Below are 18,777 nucleotides of genomic sequence, written 5' to 3'. Positions count from 1 at the left end.
CACTTTATTTTTATATTTATAAATGGAGTAGATATTAGTAGTAAAATATGCACTAATAAACTTGTTAAACAATACTTACAATAGCCTATAACAACAGATCTATTAGACCTTCAGGAATTTTTGGAGTATTTATTTTCAAGAGACTGTATGGAAAAGGAAGGGCTTTTAGTTAATAATTCTCCATAACAAATATTTGTTATTATAGTTTATTAGAGTTTTTGTTTACTGATTATTTGCTGAACTTTTTTATTTTTCAGAACAGACAAAAAAATCTAAGCATACTTTGAATATACCTTGCAAAGATGCCTTCACATTCTTTGAATAAAAAAATCGATTAAAATATAGCTATAAATCTGCCCAATCATTCAGACGGAATTGCATACGGAATTCTGACCGTTTTGCTAATCCATTTCACTGATTCATTAAAAAGAACTGAAGAGTGATTCATTAACGTTTCAGGCATCGGTTCAATCAGTTCTGATTCCAAACAGCAGAAAATACGGGACACGTGACTTGGTTGCTGAAATATCGTAAGTGTAAATGTTTTCTCCTCTTCATTCGTTATACGGTAATCTCCCTCGTCAAAAGGGATTTATCGGTGATCTTGTCACGTGCCAGAATTGCGCGAGATACAATAAATTCAAGACATGCAGCTACTCGACTTGGAAATCGGCGTCATCTTTGAAATACAGCAGGTTTTGTGGTGAGATTTTTGTTGAGGCTTTTATTTGAAGTTTGTATAAAGGTGGTTTTATTTTACAAATGATAAAGATATAGTGTGAAAGAGGTCGTGGTGTACTTGAGTGTAATGAGGGGCTGCTGGCCTCATCACACCTTGTCAACACTACTTAGTGTACTCAGTAGTAGAAGGGGCCAGGGCTATGATGATAGGAGGGGAGGTGGAGTACAGAGTCTTTACTTATGCTGCTGAAAGCTTGGTGAAAAGTGCATATTCAGGCACACGTTCCAATTCAACAGGTGTACAAATTCTGCTGTGCAAATATCCTTTTACTATGTAAACAGATCTCTATGCACTTCTTTCCTTATTTTTTTTTCCACAGCCATGTTTAAGTTCTCTTTCTTTCCCGAGTGAATAATGAGATCTTTCACAACTACCTCAGTGCAATGACTTCAGCTTCCTTTAGGCCAGCCATGTCACTGCGGTTGAGGTTACTGGCGCGGCCTCACCACATATGCTCAGCTTTTTAAGGACAAAAGAGGAAAATACATAGACATATACACTTGAAAAGTCAAGAAAAATTGTTCTCTGAAAAGTCCCAGCATAGAAGCTGACATTAGCGGCTCGGATTGCCCCTAAATTAGACAGTGGACGTTTTCTTTGGCCGCGCTGTACCCGTCTACCATCTAGTTCCAGTAGAATGTCAAAAAACAAGTTAAGCTAAGGTCTAATTATATAGTGGGGAGCCAAGGCCCCAGCCTAGCCCCAGATAATCACTGTCATTTGTCTATTCAGCCATTACCGTACTGTATAAAAGCTACAATCGGAAGGCCACAAGCCGTGAGGCTGATGACTTTATGCGAGCGAGGCACTATTTACAGTGAGGCACGTGTAAAAACATATGGACTGCCCAGTCATCCCTGTATTAAGTAAGGTCTAATTTTTCGACACGACTAAGTATAGTTAAGGACGTCTGGATCACCGTGGTTAAAGTTAAGATAGTCATCATTATAGGCTTATTTTGTGAGAAGGTTTCTGTGGAGAGTTGCAGGCCTCAGTTTGAGTTTACACAGCGAAAAAAAGGGCAACAGCAACCAATGAATCGTCTCCTGCAATGAAGGAGTAACTGAGACATTTTTGGAGCTACAGAGCAACTCCAGCAGAGTTTATGTTGTTGGCCATTAACTGCCCACAAGGAATTTGGAACATTTGTGAGCGCATGCCGACAGACACTCGGTCAAACAGTGCGCCTCTCTCTTTCCACCCCAGCAAAACCCACCCTGAACTCTTTGAATCAGCATTTAACATTCCTGCGGTATGTTTTGGCTTTGTGCGCTTAGGGCACCTGATGGACTCATTTAGGCCCATAAATGTAGCTTCTACTGAGCCTAATAGAAATGGCCATAGGCCTTGTGGGTGTCCCAAGCTAAAAGATGAGGAACAAAACCGTAAATCTAGCGGTTAGTTTGTGTGATGTGTCAGTCTATAAATCTGTCTGAACTGTTCCCACATCAGCCTGCTGGGGTTTTATTGACTATATTTTACCACTTCTGTTGTTTGTGATGACAACAAAAGGAAACCCGTTGAGATTGGACACAGAGATAAAAATGGTGGAAGATTAGTTCTTAGTGCTTCACATGGCCAGGTTTGGTGCAATAGAAGGTGTACAAACACAATAACAAGCGGTGTGTAAAACGTGTTTATAGATTTTGACTCTGTAGATAAAGCGGTAGATGCAGTTGTTTTTGTTCTGTGGAAGTAGGGGTAGGTGATATGGCAAAAATATAATATCACGATATTTTTAAGAGAAATCACGATTTTATCACGATTCTTTGTCATGTTAGTTTTACTATTTTGCAAGTTGTCTGAGCATTACAGCCAAACTAATTTCCCTATTATAAAGACAAAACCTTTCAAGATAACAAAAATATTTAAAAAGAATGGTGGATATTTAGGCCAAAGTGGGCGAAGATAAGAATCTTTGTCATTATTTTATCTTTGTTATTAAAAAATGAGAACAAAGATACACATTACAAATACACATACTATACAAATAAAACAGTGTTTTATTTTCAGGTACAATAGGTGTATTTAGCAGGAGCATTCAATAAATTGAATCAACAAATATAAAAATAAAACACTATATAGATTGATTCCTATTAAATCAACTGTATTAACGTTTTCAGTCAAGAGTAGTGAGTGATTTTCTCTTTGTGTTTTGGTGTTTTATTAACATTGAAGAATTAACCCCAAAATAAAAAGTGTTTTATATTTATACCATCATTTACTCACTCAAAAGTTTCTTTAAACCTGAATGAGTTTCTTCTGCTAAACATAAATGCTATTTTGAGGAACGTGGAAAACCAAACAGTTGCTGGTCCCCAGTGACTTATCCAATAGTATTTTTTGAAAAGTCAATGTGGACCAGATACTGTTTGGTTACCCACATTCTTCAAAATATCTTCTTTTGTGTTCAGCACAAGAAAGAAATTAATACAGGTTTGGGACAACATGCGAGTTAGTAAATAATGACAGAAATTAAATTTTAAGGTGAACTATCCCTTTAATGACAGTCGGCAGCATGTTCAGTACTGCCCCTTTAAGACATGCACGCATCTGATATACAGAGGCACGCATCCGTTTCTCTCAGCTGTTTACTTACTCATTTTAGACATAAGCAACGGAGTCTATACATAAACCTTGTGTGTTTTGACAGTATTAGTGCACAAGATAACTTAGTTCAGTAATCAGGTGCTTTTTGACAGGCTTTAGTACGGGCTCAGAAAAACCGCACGTCAGACAAGACGCGTGATAAAACATTTAACCGGCAAGACTTTAAAGCAGATCCGAATAATGTACAGTATATTGAGACGGAGGAATAAGAACTGCAGCTGATAGAATGTGCGCTGTAGCACGATACTACGATATTTCTTCAAAAGCAGATCGTGGAGACATTTTTATCGTCCACGATCAAAAATCGTCATATCGCACACCCCTATGTGGAAGTTTTCTTTTTTACTAACAATGTCTTTTGAAAACATGGCAAACGAGTCCAGGCGGTCTGTGGCTCTCTTGCATTTAGCCCACTCAACCAAATGCTGACCTGCATTAAACCCTACAGAATTTCTCATAAAGGCTGCAAATTGCTACAGATTTAGCTCATGATATTACTGCAAACAAGTAACATTGGAGTCTGTTTATGACAACAAATAATGTCACACAGACATTTGAGCTTGCACTTTAGCAAAAAGAATAGATGTGACACAAATCACTGTAAAAGCAAACTTACAATAAAGAAAGAAACAATGAGTGTGCCATTAACAATTATCGATTACTTTATTATTTCCAGTATCTTGTTAGTGGACGTTGCCATTTTGGCATCTTGGGAGATCTATGGATTATCTATTTAATAGGGATGCACTATATTAAAATTCAGTTAATTATCTATAATTATTTTAATTTCATGTGCAACTATCCATATGAAAACACCAAATCAATAGTTTTAAATGTTATAATTCAGGCATCACCACATTATGTTAGAAAGTATGAAAGATGAATATTTATTTTAAGATTTATTAAAGATCAGTTTGTTTAAAATTTGAAATGTAAGATGTAAACCTGTTTTACATTATAATATTATATACAATCAAATTCTTATATATGGTACTGAGGTAATGTAAAAATACAAATTGTAAAACAAACATCAAGCTAAGTAATATTCATGAGCTTTGCCTTTTTCATGTAGTGATCATGTTGCAAGCCACCCATCTTGGCCCTTGTAACTCTAAATGTACTTTTAGCACCACTGCTAATGATGTTTTAAAGCTGAGAGATAACTGAAGTATATTCAAAGTTGCTGACATCCAAAGAAATAAAGTGAGAAATAATATATGAGAAATTTGAAAATGTCCTTTATTCTTTATCCTGAGACAGAGTAAACACAACGAGAAGTGTGGTGTGTTTTGTACTAACATTTTGTATTAGTTTTTCGTTCTCACTGATCTTATAACATTTTAATTTACCTGTACTATATTTACATATGAAGGTAGACTGAGAATTAGACTAAAAGCAAGTTGACCATCCCAACATTTAAAGTTTAAGGCCACACAAGCCAGTAGGTAATTTGAGGCAGATTTATTTTTTAAGGGCAAGCAAGGGTTCCTAGACTGTTCGCATAGCCAAATCCATGTTGATGTATTTAGTCTCTTGGAAGGCAAGAAAAATCATGTGCTTTCTATTTTGGAAGACATTTCATATGACTTCAGCTGTCATTGCACAAACAGCTGGATTGTACAATGCTTGAGACTTCTTCACTAATTATGATGTATAATATTGTGGGCCATCAGGCCCTGATTGTAGATCCAGTGTATTGAGTGTTTTGTTATTAATCTGACTGCATTTCCAGCAGTCATTACTCTACCATCAGAGCGCCTGCTGTGTCTTAATAACTAACATTAAATAGTCCTTAGAGGCTTTTATGGTTGACAACGAAGAAACCTAGAGTGACTGTAAATTAGTTGCTTGCATTATTTGAGCTAAAAGCAAATACACAGGCTGATGGTAAGGAATGAATCACCAATGCGGTCGAATACTGTGGGCTTCAAAACTCTGAAACCATGTTGAAAACCTGCACTACCATTTAGATGTTTGAATTGAAATTAATTTTTTTTTTTTTGTAAAGACACTTATACACAAGGCTGCAATTATTAAAAAAAAAAAAAAAAAAAGATTGTAAAAAGAACAATAATATTGTGAAATATTACAATTTAAAAGAACAGTTTTGTTTTAAAATGTGATTTATTCCTGTGATGGCAAAGCTGAATTTTCAGCAGTCATTACTTCAGTCTTGTCACATGATCCTTCAGAAGTAATTGTAATATGCTAATTTTGTGCTCAAGAAACATTTCTTTTCATTAACAATTTTGATAACAGTTGTGCTGCTTAATATTTTTGTGGAAACTGTGAGAATTTTTTTCAGCATTCTTTGAAGAATGAAAATTTCAAAAGAACAGTGTGTGTGTGAAATATTTTGTAACATTATAAATGTCTTTTGTCACTTTTGATTAACTTAACCCATAAATTCAAAACTGACCATTCTTATTTATTAAGGAATATTGAGATGTTTATTATAAATGATTTATCTGTCCACATCATTATTTTTTTATTTTTTTATTTATGTCAAATTCATTCATAATCTTTAATCAAAATAACCTCCGCTCCACTTGGTCTCGGGCGCAAGGGTGGGACAACCTGTCGCTCACTTGAGATTGCATCAATAGCAAATGAAAATGATCCAGTTGATTCCCAATTGAACACAATTACATCCCAACCTACAATTTTTTTTTTTTTTTTTTCTCGCATCCAAAAGAATTTCACAATAGGGAAGAAAGACAATTGCTACTTCACTTTCATGCCAACCTTAATGCTGAATAAAATTAATTTCTTTCAAAAAATAAAAAATAATAATAAATAAATACTGGCAGTGTAAAATAACAAAAATACTGCCCTAAAGGTATGCAGGTATATTTAAACCTGAATCACCTACAAGGGTCAATTAATGAATTATCACCATTGTGAATTTGAGCGAGTCAGACTGTCCCTATAGAAGTTCTGGTTGTCAACTAAACAAATTGCTAAATGTTTTGCTCTTTTGACCACAGTGTTTGTCTTCATGCAGTACTAATACTCCCACACCAATGCATTGGACTCATTTACAGTAGTTGGCTGTTCTGCATGTGAGAATATGTGAACTGTCTTGGCACTGCTGATATGAGCATTCTCATTAAGACTCTGTATTGCTGTTCACAGCCTTTTCTCTAAAGGCCTATGAATAAATTTCACCGTTAAGCAGCATCATGATTCCATTACGACAGCACTTCTGTCATAAAATTGTGTTTTAGCTACAATAAAGCACATGAATGTGCCACTTAAGAGGAATATATACAGTACACAGTTCTATGCTTTCTATTCTAAAGGCTGTTACTGCTAATAAGTATCCACATTCCACTACTATGTGTTGTATAATGCAAGTCTGGGTTACACAGCTCAACCCGTAGTTTTTTTTTTTTGCAAAAATCTGCACTGATTTGCAAAAGTAAGGAAATGTCACATGTTCCTATATTTTGACTGTGTTCTGTTATTAGCAATTATTAATCATCATCTCTAACTGTCTTTTCACCTACGAAAGCAGTCACAAAAATGGGACATGATCTGAGAAATGTTTCTGAATTCTGTATGGCAGCAGTGGTGACTGAATTATGTAAACTCGGAGTCAGATGCATTAGTGCGGTCAGAGAAGATGCAGCTGTTTAAACACCTCTCGTTCCTCTTTATATTCATGAATTTGAAAGAATCCACATCTCTAAATGGCACAGTGTCATTCTTACATCGGCACATATATATATATATATATATATATATATATATGTCACTTTTAATCAATTTAATGCATTGCTGAATAAAAGTATTAATTTATTATTTTTAAATCATACTTACCCTAAAGTTACCTACAAATAGTAAGCGGCACAACTGTCAACATTGATGATGATAATAATAAGAAATGTTTCTTGAGCACCAGAGCAGCATATTAGAATGATTTCTGAAGGATCATGTGACACTGAAGACTGGAGTAACTGCTGCTGAAAATTCAGTTTTGTCATCACAATAATACATTACTGAGTTATTGTAAATTGTAATAATATTTTACAGTATTACTGTTTTTACTATATTTTTAATTAAAAGTAATGTGTCCTTGGTGAGCATAAGAGTCTCCTTTTAAAAACATCAAAGTATGTTGACTATAATGTCTGAACAGTATTCAAAGCTTGCAGTCACACAGATTTCCTTTGCCTTGGTGCACATGGTAAAATAACTCTTAAGAGTTTCATTTCGTGTGAACTCCTTTTTTTATATCTGATCTCAGCGTACACTCCCACACCCACAAGCTCACTGACCCCTCATTTCACATGTGTATTACCCTCTCAGCATTTATTTATGACTCGTTCTGAGGAATAATGGCATGTGGGCGGGTAAGGGAAATGGGGGACGTTCTTGTGTCCTCAAAAGATCTCAAGATCATTCACGAGTCTTTGGCAAGACTTTAATGATCATTTTCAATGTCCTTCAGTTGTAGAGGGTTTCCCAGGAGGAGAAGACCTCTATTTGGCACATCAATATTGATTCAGAGAACTATCAGTCATATGAGGACAGGCACATGCGCTTGGTGTGCTGAACAGAGGGTGAAATGGGTGTCTGTTTTAGTGTTAAGGAGTAACTCACCATTAAATTCCCTCACTGCTACAGAGGCTCTTTGCACAGTCTAATTTCATCCATCAGAACTCCTGCAATAAAACCATGAAGAGCCTATATCGGCTTTCTTGTTCCTATTGTCATTTTTCACTGATGAATTGAGGACGGGGAATATTCAGAAAATATACAGAGCGAGATAATCAAATATTTGATCAGTAAAAGTCTCATGTACACAGTGAAATATTTCCGTAGCACTTCAATTCAATTTTAACAAAAGGCATGAGTGCAAGTTTTTATGTATCTTTGTGTGTGTGTGTGTGGTGTGAGAAAAAATCCATGATTTGCATGAATAATTATAATGAATGTATGATTTGGAGCCTCTTCATCATAAGAGCTCAGTGCTGGTGGAGTCACAGGTGTGTGTCTTTGTTTCATAACTGGCAGTGTTGTTTTGGCAGGTGTTTTGCAGCGTGCAGGATGTCATTTCATTTTTTGTGCCGAAAGCTTTGCACCTCGACTGAGAAGATGCAGCTTTACAGGCTTCAGTTTCTGAACTGCTACTTTAAAACAGATTTGTCAGGTTAGTGCTTTGGGACTACAGTGCTTGTGTCTTTTCAAGTCGTTTTTCACACATACTTTCACACAGAATTTTATTGATAGTTTACAGCACTATAGCAGAAGCATTTTAGATTAGTTTAGGCAGCACAAGTCAATATTAACCATTTTTTTAATTCATTACATTGCAGATTGTAGTGTAATTTGTAACCACCATAACCATTATATATTTCCTTTACCTCAGCAGAAGGTGAATTTTAAGTTTATGCTATCAGTTTTGGATGTAGTCTCCGAAGAAAAAGAGACAAGGAAGAAGTTAATACAGGAAGTCATCTCTATACAACAACTTCCTTTTCTCATTGAGAGGAAGTGAGTTGAGGGTGGAGGGGTATAATAATTTTCATCAGCTCCACAGCTTTCACTTCCTCCATGCTGCTGCGTTTCGTAATATATTTAGTTATGTGGAAAGTTGGCCTTGTCTGGTTTCTATTTGTCATAATAAGTGACCTTCTGAGCCTAGACTAAGATTGCTGAAATCACACTGGAAACATCAGCGAATATTTGAATTACAATGATTTCTAGTGGTACGAACGATATCATAGAATGCAACTTGTGATCTCTGGATACAGTTGTATTAACATTATAATCGGGTCACTTTGTAGGTATAGGGATAGAGTAATATTTCAATGAATATTAATGAGCTTCCCTTATTAAAACGCAATGTACAACTCTTAAAGCATAGGACCTTGAAATGACATGTATTAAGTTTTACAAATACGTGACAGAGGAACGTGTCTGACAAGTTATCTTTGAGAAACAGAAACCAATTTCTAAAAAGTTTGACGTATTATCAGCTCATTTTTTGCCACATCACACTGCGCCAAGTGTAAGACGCTGCCTCATTTCCATAATCAAATCAACACTAAACACAGGGATGAAACCACATCTCTGCTTTTCAGCCACAATCAGCCTTAATTACACAGCCGCCTAACTCAATCACACAAAAACACATGCTTCTGCATACCCCTATGATTTAAAAAGCCCAAAACATCAATTAAAATATGTAAAGACAAATGGTCGTTTTCACCGTGGGTTATATTTTCAAGGTCTGAGTGATTACAAAGTCATGCCATAAAAGCAGAAACTATATGTGACATTGACATTTGTCTTTTATTGCTTTTGCAGGATCTAAGGTGACTCATAAATAGATAAAGTATAAAATTGTTAAAAAAATAAAGGTTCTGGTAACACTTTACTTTGATAGTCCACTTTAGACATTCTAACAGTAAGTAACTTTGCAACTACATGTCAACTAGCAGTCATTAGAGTATTAGTAGACTGTCTGCTTAATATCTTCTAACACTTTATTTTGATGGGTCCACAACATACAACATACTGACTATGAGAAACTTTGCAGGTATGTCAACTTATTCTACTAACCCTTTATTCTTTTGCACTGTGAACTTGTGAAACATCTAATCCAATTTTCAAGGTCTTTTTTCATCAGGAACTAATGACAATTTTCTTTCTCCAGTGATCACAACTGCATCTAATAGGGTTTTATCGATTTGGCACAGCTCAAGAGACAACTTTATTATGAATTTCAGTAAATCAATGCAGAAGAAAATGGATAGAATTAGATCCCACCGTTAACTGATATAAAATTCATAGAAAATTAGGTAAACTCTCTCTGTGTATGTGTGTGTGCGCGGATTCAGAGGAATGTTTTTGTCTCCTTTTTCCATTTCCACCCATAAAACTGAACCAACCACATTACACCACTCTTCCTATAAATATATAGAATATTTACATAACATTTATTCAGAAAAGTTCTTCAGAATATTCTTTCCAAATATTTGTGTTTGCCTTAAGCCAAGAAAATGTTGCTGACTTACAAGCAAATCTTTTCCTCCAGGTGTGCCTTGGGAAAACAAACAGTTGTGACTATGGTGACATAGTTATGAAAGAAACCGGTCACCTTCGTGGATGATAAAATAACAACACAGCTGGCTTGGATGGTAAGCAGACCCTCACTCACACAAAGGTCGTACCCAAACATACCCACCTGCCAAGACTAAACTTCAATTACTGTATTCTCTCAGCTCATTTCCAGTTGTTGGAGAGTTGTGTGTGTGTGTGTGTGTGTATACACACGTGCATGTCTGTATGTGCTCGTATTTGTCTTTTTCTAAACCCTGCTGTTGCGCGGGTAATTGCTGTGTGGTTTGAGAAATGATTGTTTAGAAAGCTCTGGTGAGAAGGTCCAGGTGCTTCTACAGACTCTCCAAAGCAATGGAGCTGAAAGCAAATGGCCTCTTCACACCTGTGGTCCATCTCGCTTCAAGAGATACGCTACCTTACTCGTATATAATAGCAGGATCAAAAGAGCTGTTGAACAAATATAGCTGCATGAGGAGAACCATCCAGCTGGTTTTGATGACAAGGGTTTTTTTGGTCACTGAGCACCATTCTGGACAATCATTCTGTTGGTGGAGAGATGTGATTGGATGGTTTGTTTAGAGCTCTCCTCATGGGAGCGTTTTCCACCTGTCACACGAATGTTCACTGTTTTTCTGGGAGATTTTCCCTCATGCTGTTTTTTTTAAGATGGTTTTGCTCATTCAAGCTTTAGATGGTGCATTCGCAGGTTGATTTGAAGCATTAGTTCTGTTGTGTGCAGATCCATGTGCATGTTTGTGGCCCTGAAGAAGTTGTTCATGGAGAATATCCATATCAGTGTTTCAGAACTCGAAAGTATGTACTGTATTTAATAGACAGAAAATTGAGAATAAGGAATGTTTTTAAATAATGAGATTGTTCATCCTAAAATTATGATTTATTTTCCATGGGCACACTACTAATTTGACATACTAATTTTTGCATACTGCATGGTCGGAAAGTAGGCATATTAGTTCATGGGATGTGTCTGACTTAATTTGAAATAGTATAGTAGAATTTTTCTAGTATATGGTAGGCTGAATTGCAAAATATCATACTATCATGTGTCTCTCTTAGAGAGTGCTCTTACGAATCTATTCTTCTTGTCCTCCGCTGCCAAAGCATTGAAACTCAAAAGCATGGAAAATGTGAGAAATTTCTCGCTTTTCTAGATGTATTACAGTGAGGGAGAAAGTGTGCCTTGGTCTCAACCTTGCCAGTGTCACAGTGACCACAGACTCCTTTGGAAGCTGAGTTTATTTGTGTCTGCGGTCACTGAGCCTGTGTTTTCTGAGGATCCATCTCTGCTCTGTATCTCTGATAGTGAAGAGAGATTCTTGTCAGATTATGCTTTATCATTTTTGCTTTGATTTTCGCAGTGCATTCCTACTAGCTTTTATTTATATTCAAGGCAGTAAGGGCTTAATTTTTACCATTGCAAACATTTGGATATCTTTTAACTATTTCTTTTGTCCTTTATCTTCCATTCTTCCTTTCCTTATTTCATTCTCTTTTTTTTCTATCCTTTGTCTTTCTTTCCTCCTTTTGTCCTTTCTTGACTTGTTTCTGTCTTATCCCCTGAATGTGCTACAAGTACAGCAGCAACTAACAGTGCTGTAAGCTACAGGGTGATCACACAATCTGTGTCAGAATGACCCGTGTGTGTGTGTGTGTGTGTGTGCAGTGACAATTTTGTTTGTGCATGACAGGTTTGTTTAACCAAGCCACTAAACCAAGTTTCTAAAGGTGCTGGTTTCAGAGGTTGTTTTGAAGGCTTTCTCCAGGGAGCCAAGCTATGTGTGAGTTTCCGGGTAAAAAATCCTGCGGTGTGTGTATAGAGATATAGAGATATATATATATATATATATATATATATAGATAGATAGATAGATAGATAGATAGATAGATCATATAATATATGAGGATGTTAAGTTTTAAAATTAGAAAACAATGCTATGTAAGACACTGCAGAAAAACAGTCCTCACTTTCTATTACTTTAATAGGAGGCTTTCTGAGATTCATTATGAACATTCAAGCTGTCTGCATCCTGTACGTCCATTTTCACAAATCAATGTGATCACCCACACAAGGATTAAAACCCACATAAAGCAGATGGCCAATGAGCTCCATACATCTAGCAAACATAATCCTTGCACTAATCAACAGGACGCTGTTAGCATCTAACCATTAAGACACATCAGGCCATACGAATCATTAACAGTGCCATATTAATTGCGTTTGAGCCATTCACAATGCGTCAATAATGAAGACCGCTACAGATGCATGAGCAACTGTTAAAATTGCTCACACTTAAGGTTTGATCAAGCACATAATAGACATGAATTGTACAACAAATCATGCAAAAAGTTATGCTATTGCATTTTTAAATGATCAGCCTTTGTGGGTAACAAAATGGGTGCAGTCTCATACACTGAAGCATGTTCAACCATTTTTGTATCTTTTGAAATTTTGATGGTCATGTTTTTGCATTATAATAGAATATGATAAATAGCAGTGAGGGGAAAAATAGCTTCACATATGAATCGTGATCAAGTCTTCTAGTGATTTGCATCGATTCACAAAAAAGTAGATTTTTCTAGTTGATATAATAATAATAATAACATGATGTTGTCGGAACAAAAAAGGCAGAACTAAACTGCGAGAGCGGTGTATTCGGAAAGGCATGGAAAACGAACAGCACGTTCTACGCAGCCACCAGAGGGACATGGTTAGGCACTTGCTAGCATGTCATTTCCTTTCCAAACACTGTGTTTGGATTCGGGCACATCCCTAATTGGAAGTGTAAAATAGGCTATTTTTGATTTATTAGGAAATTAATAGGAAACGCTGATTTCTTGAGGCAGGACAGACTGGTGTGTTTTTGTATCAAAATACTGATGCGCTTGATGTCCAGTGTGCACAAAAAATTTGATGAAAAATCATGAATCGTGAATTGATATTTAATCAAATCATGACCTCAAGAATTGAACCCCTAATGATAAATGTTTGACTTGTTTCCCGAATTAATTTTTGTTTAGAGCTTTAGTTTCTAACTGTCAAAATGCATTGTCATAAAGATGGTAACGTTGTGATAAATGCTCTAGACTTGTTTTTTGTTTGTTTTTGGTAAGTGATTATTTTCCACTGGAGTACTGCATAGAGGCAATGCAACACCTTCTCTTCTCATCTCCTTTCAACCGAAAAACTCGTAACAGGGTCATCTTGACACAAGTTCACAGAGCAGCAGTACTAAAAACTGACTAAACTGTCAAGCTTTAGCCTTGAAAGAGAGGTTTAAAATGCAGTGGGCTAATCTGATACTGATCTGCTGATGTCCCAAGTTAGGCCAATAAGTATCACTTGTAATACATCATTTTTCTTTGTCATAGCCAAGGGCTCCAATCAATGTCTAGACAGTAAAACAGAGAGGGAGATATCAGCAGACAGAGAAGGAGGCTTAAACCAGTCTCGGGGATTGAGACAAGAGGAAAACACTTGGGGAAAAATAGTTTCATTTAGGCCAGTTGGGTCACATGCCATCACACGGTTTTAAACGCTCACGTTTAAACGTCTCCCCGGAGACATTTTGTGCTGATGTTTTGGTTTGATGAAGTCATGTCTAAGTCACTGATGTGAAATTGAGTATTGCTATTGGCAAATGTGTGTTTTTGTCCTTGCTGTGATGGATTGCTTGACCTTCTTATGGTCTCGAGAGTTCTAGATCCTTGCAAACTAATTAAAATACTGTAGCAACTCAGTTGTGCCACAGAAACTTCAGTTAGCTGCTAATTTGGCCCATTCATTTGGTGGCTCAGTAGTGCATACTGCTTAATCCTATATAGAGGGGTCCCTATGGACAACTGCAGCTATTCTCAACACTTTTTGGGAAATAGAGTAACCCAACGATGAGAGAGGATGAATTTGAGTATGTGGGGTTTTCCCTATACGAGTTAATATTTAGATTTGTGGTTTTGCAGAAGAGAAAACCAGTGAGACAGAAAGTGAGAGAGACACAGTGTCTTTTTTCCCTTCTTTTCCTCCACTGTGACACTGTATAGGAAATTCCCTTGTTGCTCGCTCGGTCTCCCTTCCTCTTCAAAAGCTCCAGGAGGTTTTATAGACAAACATAAAGCTCCCCCGACTGGAATGCGCAATATGGATCCCTGCTGTCGTGCTCCCCTGCCAAAACCTCTTCCTTTGTTGGTTTCATCTCTAGATCACAGCTCTCTGAAGCAGCTGGAAACTGCAGAACCTTCTTTCGATCAAGGAAGAGCAGTTGTGGCCTTTAGCTGACCTTCATTTGATCGCGGTCACATTTGCAAGGAAATATTTCTCATTAAAAAGATAGCAGATGAGGATGAAGATGAGGTAACGATTAAGAGAGTGTAACGGGTGGTCTGATGACGCACAAAGCTACAGATGCCGAGATTGTATTTTGTTATTCTGAAAATTGTGGCAGTAACGCTTATAAACCGCCTTAACTTCCCATAGTCATAGGTCACCCAGGCGAAAAACAAGTGCACTTCCATAATGTACTTAAAGTGCACTATTTTCACACACTAATTTTGTGCTTAATATACTAAAAATGATCCTTTAGTACTTCTTAAGATAAACTTAAGATCATCTAAGGGTACTCAACTGTGCTATTTTGAGACCCCATGAATATGAACTAAAATGCACTTTTAACATACTATCTTTGTATTTAAAAAATGTATTTAGTTACCACTTGTAGTACACTTGAACCCATCTTTCATTCACTAGTACACTCAAGTGTACTACAAGTGGTAGCTAAATATATTTTTTAAATACAAAGATAGTAGTATATTAAGTACAAAATTAGTGCGCGAAAATAGAGCACTTTAAATACAATCATGGAAGTGTACTTCCAACAAGACACATCCAAATCCAGTGTCTGCATAACATCCTGTCTGTTAATATGCCATTTGGTCAGTTTTTGAAGGCAGCATTTGTGTATCCTTCACTATGATAAGTCATAATCTAAGTAGAAAATGTAAATATAACATCTAAAAGAGCAGCTGAAAGATCATTAATTAATAAATGTCAATTATTTTATTTAATATGTATTTTAAATTATTATTTTCTTTAATATTTAATTAACATATTCTCCATTTCTGATGAAGAATCAAGATTAGTCACTATGAGTCAATATTTGACTTAATTAGATGCAATGTTATGACGTAGTCATCGACTGGGCATTGAGAAGGCGGAATCTGCTTTAGGCTTCGGACACAGCCATAGTGGGATTACCGTTCACCGCTTGTGCATGCGTTCACTGCCAAAGCATCCGTTTGGCAGAGGCTTCTGTTCTGTTTGGTCCCCCATTTTACACAGCGTCCCTAGAGCCCCAGTCATATCTTGATTTTACATTAAATGTCATTACCTTAATGTTCTGCTCTAAGATGAGCTTTGCTGCTCTGAGATATGAGGAAAATGTCCAAAACCCCAGAGCCAAGTTACTGTACCTGTGAGACTAGATCAGAACAGGGAAGTTGTGCTGTCCAAAACGCAGAATGTCTGAGGCTGATGGGTGTGTAGAACGTCTCTCATAGCGCAGAGAGAAGTTGGCGTAAGATGCAGCCTCAAGCCAATGAAATTCAAGCTTGTGTATAGCCCAAACAGAACTCTGGGAATTCTGTCTGGGCTCTGGGCTAAATCAACTTGGCAGCAACCGAGCACAAATATTTTCAGAGAACATTTTCAACATGGAGCTTCTACTGGCTCGGCCACAATACACAACAAGGAGCCATACGTATTTGATGATGCATTTTTGAAATGTTTAGGAATTTTCCTGTCAAACCTTGTTAATTCCCGATTAAACCGATTCTTATGGTTTTTGGAACTGTTTTAGGTGTGTTCTATTCTCTGAAGGAACAATGGAATATATTGCTGCTTGCCTTATACTCGATCTGTTTTGTTAAGAGCTCGTAAAACAATAGAAAGCTGAGTTTTTGTTTAACAGTTCTTTTTCCTTTCTTCTTGTCTCATTTGAAGGCAGTCTTCTGGAATAATATCATCATCATCATAATGTCTTCAGGCACAAGCCAGAGGGGGAACTGATATTCATAATGAAAGATACATTTTCATTAAACAACAAAGGCACCGGGCATCATACCAATACATAGTTTCTGTTTAATCATTAATAAAGCCCCAGATTTCCACATTAATTCACTAAAACGTGCTGTTTTCTTTGAGCCATCTGATTCTGTGTGGTCCATGAAACATCCGCTCAACGTTGTGTATATATATCTTGACAGAGAGCATGTGTGGTGCTGTTAAGCATATTAGAGATTCGTTTAAGTGGTTCTTTAGGGTCTGTGTGCTACAGGAACGCAATACAAGATCACACACTTCCAATTATGCGCTCGCCCACATATACACACTGTCATAAACGCACTGCCCAAGGCGAGCCTCATCTCTACTATGATCAAGCACTATAATGCCTTTTTCCTCCCACTCAAAGCTTTTAAAAGATGGGACGGGGAGTCTTTTTTTAAATGGGCTGATGATTTCTTAATTGTTTGTGTTTGAACAGCTAGTACCCATGTGTTCTCACTCACTTATGCAAATAAAGGAGCTGCACTGATAGGATGCCAGGTATTTTTTATCCCAGTCACCACAAAGGGAAATATGTGGAGCAGTTTGGAAACATTGTCACAATTTGTCTTTGGTAATGATACCATCTGCTGGTAAATACCCAGTACTGTTAGTGGAGAAGTGATTTCTGCAAGCAGTGGTTCTCAACTGGTGGCTCACTATTCAATTAAAAATGTTATTATATTAAAAATGTAAAAAGTAGTACATATATATAATATAAAATAATAAAGCTATTTAAAATATTTACATTTAATTATTTATATTTAATTTTATATATTAATATTAGTAAAAATATTTCTAATATATTGTTTTTGTTGTTTTTATTAAAATGATAAAATATAATTATTTTACAATATTTTATAATAGTTATAAAATAAATGAAGAGTTCATTTGCAAAACAGAACAATTTTCAAAAATCATGTTTTTTCATTGTGCATTCCAATTAATCTCAGTCAAAATGCAGTTGGGTTATTTTGATTAGGTAAAAATAAATAAAAAAATACAGCTAACTAACACAATAAAAACATGATAACATAAGAAACGTGATTTTTGAAAATGTAAAAAGTTATCAGTTTTTGCAAATAAACTATAAATTTATATAAATGATAAAATTGTTAATAGATAGATAAAAGATAGATAAAATGTCTGTATATTATTTTAATATTGATATTATTAACATTAAAATAATGAATAAATAAATAAACATTTTATAAATAAAGTTTACACAATATATAAGCGCAACCAGTAGAGAATCAATGCTCTAAAACATCCAAACCACAAAAACAAAACAAAACAAACAAAAATCCAGACATCTGTGACTCAGAAAAAGAAAACATGCTTCACTGGTATTAAAAGCATTAAGAGGTGACTCAAACTGAGCCATAATAGGCATAGAGGCTGAAGCTGGGAGCTGCTGGAGTTGATCCCATCAAACGTTGATAGATTATTTCAGTTTATTTCTTTTTAAGGCTGTGGGTTTCTGTGGAGAAAATACATTAAGTCACTTGAAATATTCAGAAGATAATTTAGTTGTGCCAGATCATTTGATTTGGCTCATAGTTTTAATACTTTATCACTCCCATCCTTCCGGGAGCAAAGGAGAGAAGGATTCAATTCAAATATGCTTGTGAAATAGCTCTTTATGTTCAAACTGGGCTCAGTGGATGTACCCCCACACTTTCACACCCCCTTGGGGTTTCAGTGTCTACCGTCAGACTCCTGGTTCTGACTGACGGTAAACTTCCCCAGCAGACAGGACGTCTGCATCCGTATTCCCTCAGGCCTTTAGGGCCCTTAAGGGCCACACATAGCTCATCTTTACAACACAAACATACCATCCCAACTCCACTGTTGTCATTAGCTCTCAGATGTGATATGTTTATTTGATCTTGTCAGTAGAGTGTGTTTAAATGTGATCATTGTGCCATATGGCATTGTTTTATTTTCACAATATTAAACAAGTGTTAAAAACAAAAGCTGTTGATGAAGTACAGATGATGTGGTTCCTCTTTTTAACAGTAGAGGGCACTTGTGTATTAAGTTTAACTCATTTTATTTACATCCCATTGATTATTTTTGATGTTTACAATATATTCAAAACTATTTTAATACGGTAAAATATAAATTATTTTTAAAATAATTTTTTTTACAAGATATAACATTTACAGTTTTAGCCAGTTCTAAAACAATTTGCAAGAAATAATTTTAAATGTTCTCTCTCATATAAAACTGACTCTTTGCT

General features: G+C 36.0%; 1 long non-coding RNA gene across 1 annotated transcript; it reads left to right on the top strand.

Annotated features, from left to right (window-relative positions):
• The first annotated feature begins 544 nt into the window (after nt 1-544).
• Nucleotides 545-16,586, top strand: LOC131525457 (uncharacterized). The gene is made up of 4 exons (XR_009267230.1): nt 545-703; nt 8,386-8,507; nt 10,398-10,500; nt 16,434-16,586. It is a non-coding gene; the product is annotated as an uncharacterized LOC131525457 (long non-coding RNA).
• The last annotated feature ends 2,191 nt before the right edge of the window (nt 16,587-18,777 follow it).

Source organism: Onychostoma macrolepis, chromosome 19 (genome assembly GCF_012432095.1).
Source record: "Onychostoma macrolepis isolate SWU-2019 chromosome 19, ASM1243209v1, whole genome shotgun sequence".
NCBI lineage: Eukaryota > Metazoa > Chordata > Actinopteri > Cypriniformes > Cyprinidae > Onychostoma > Onychostoma macrolepis.
The sequence above is the reverse complement of the archived record's forward strand: the minus strand, read 5'-3'. Positions and strand labels throughout refer to the sequence as shown.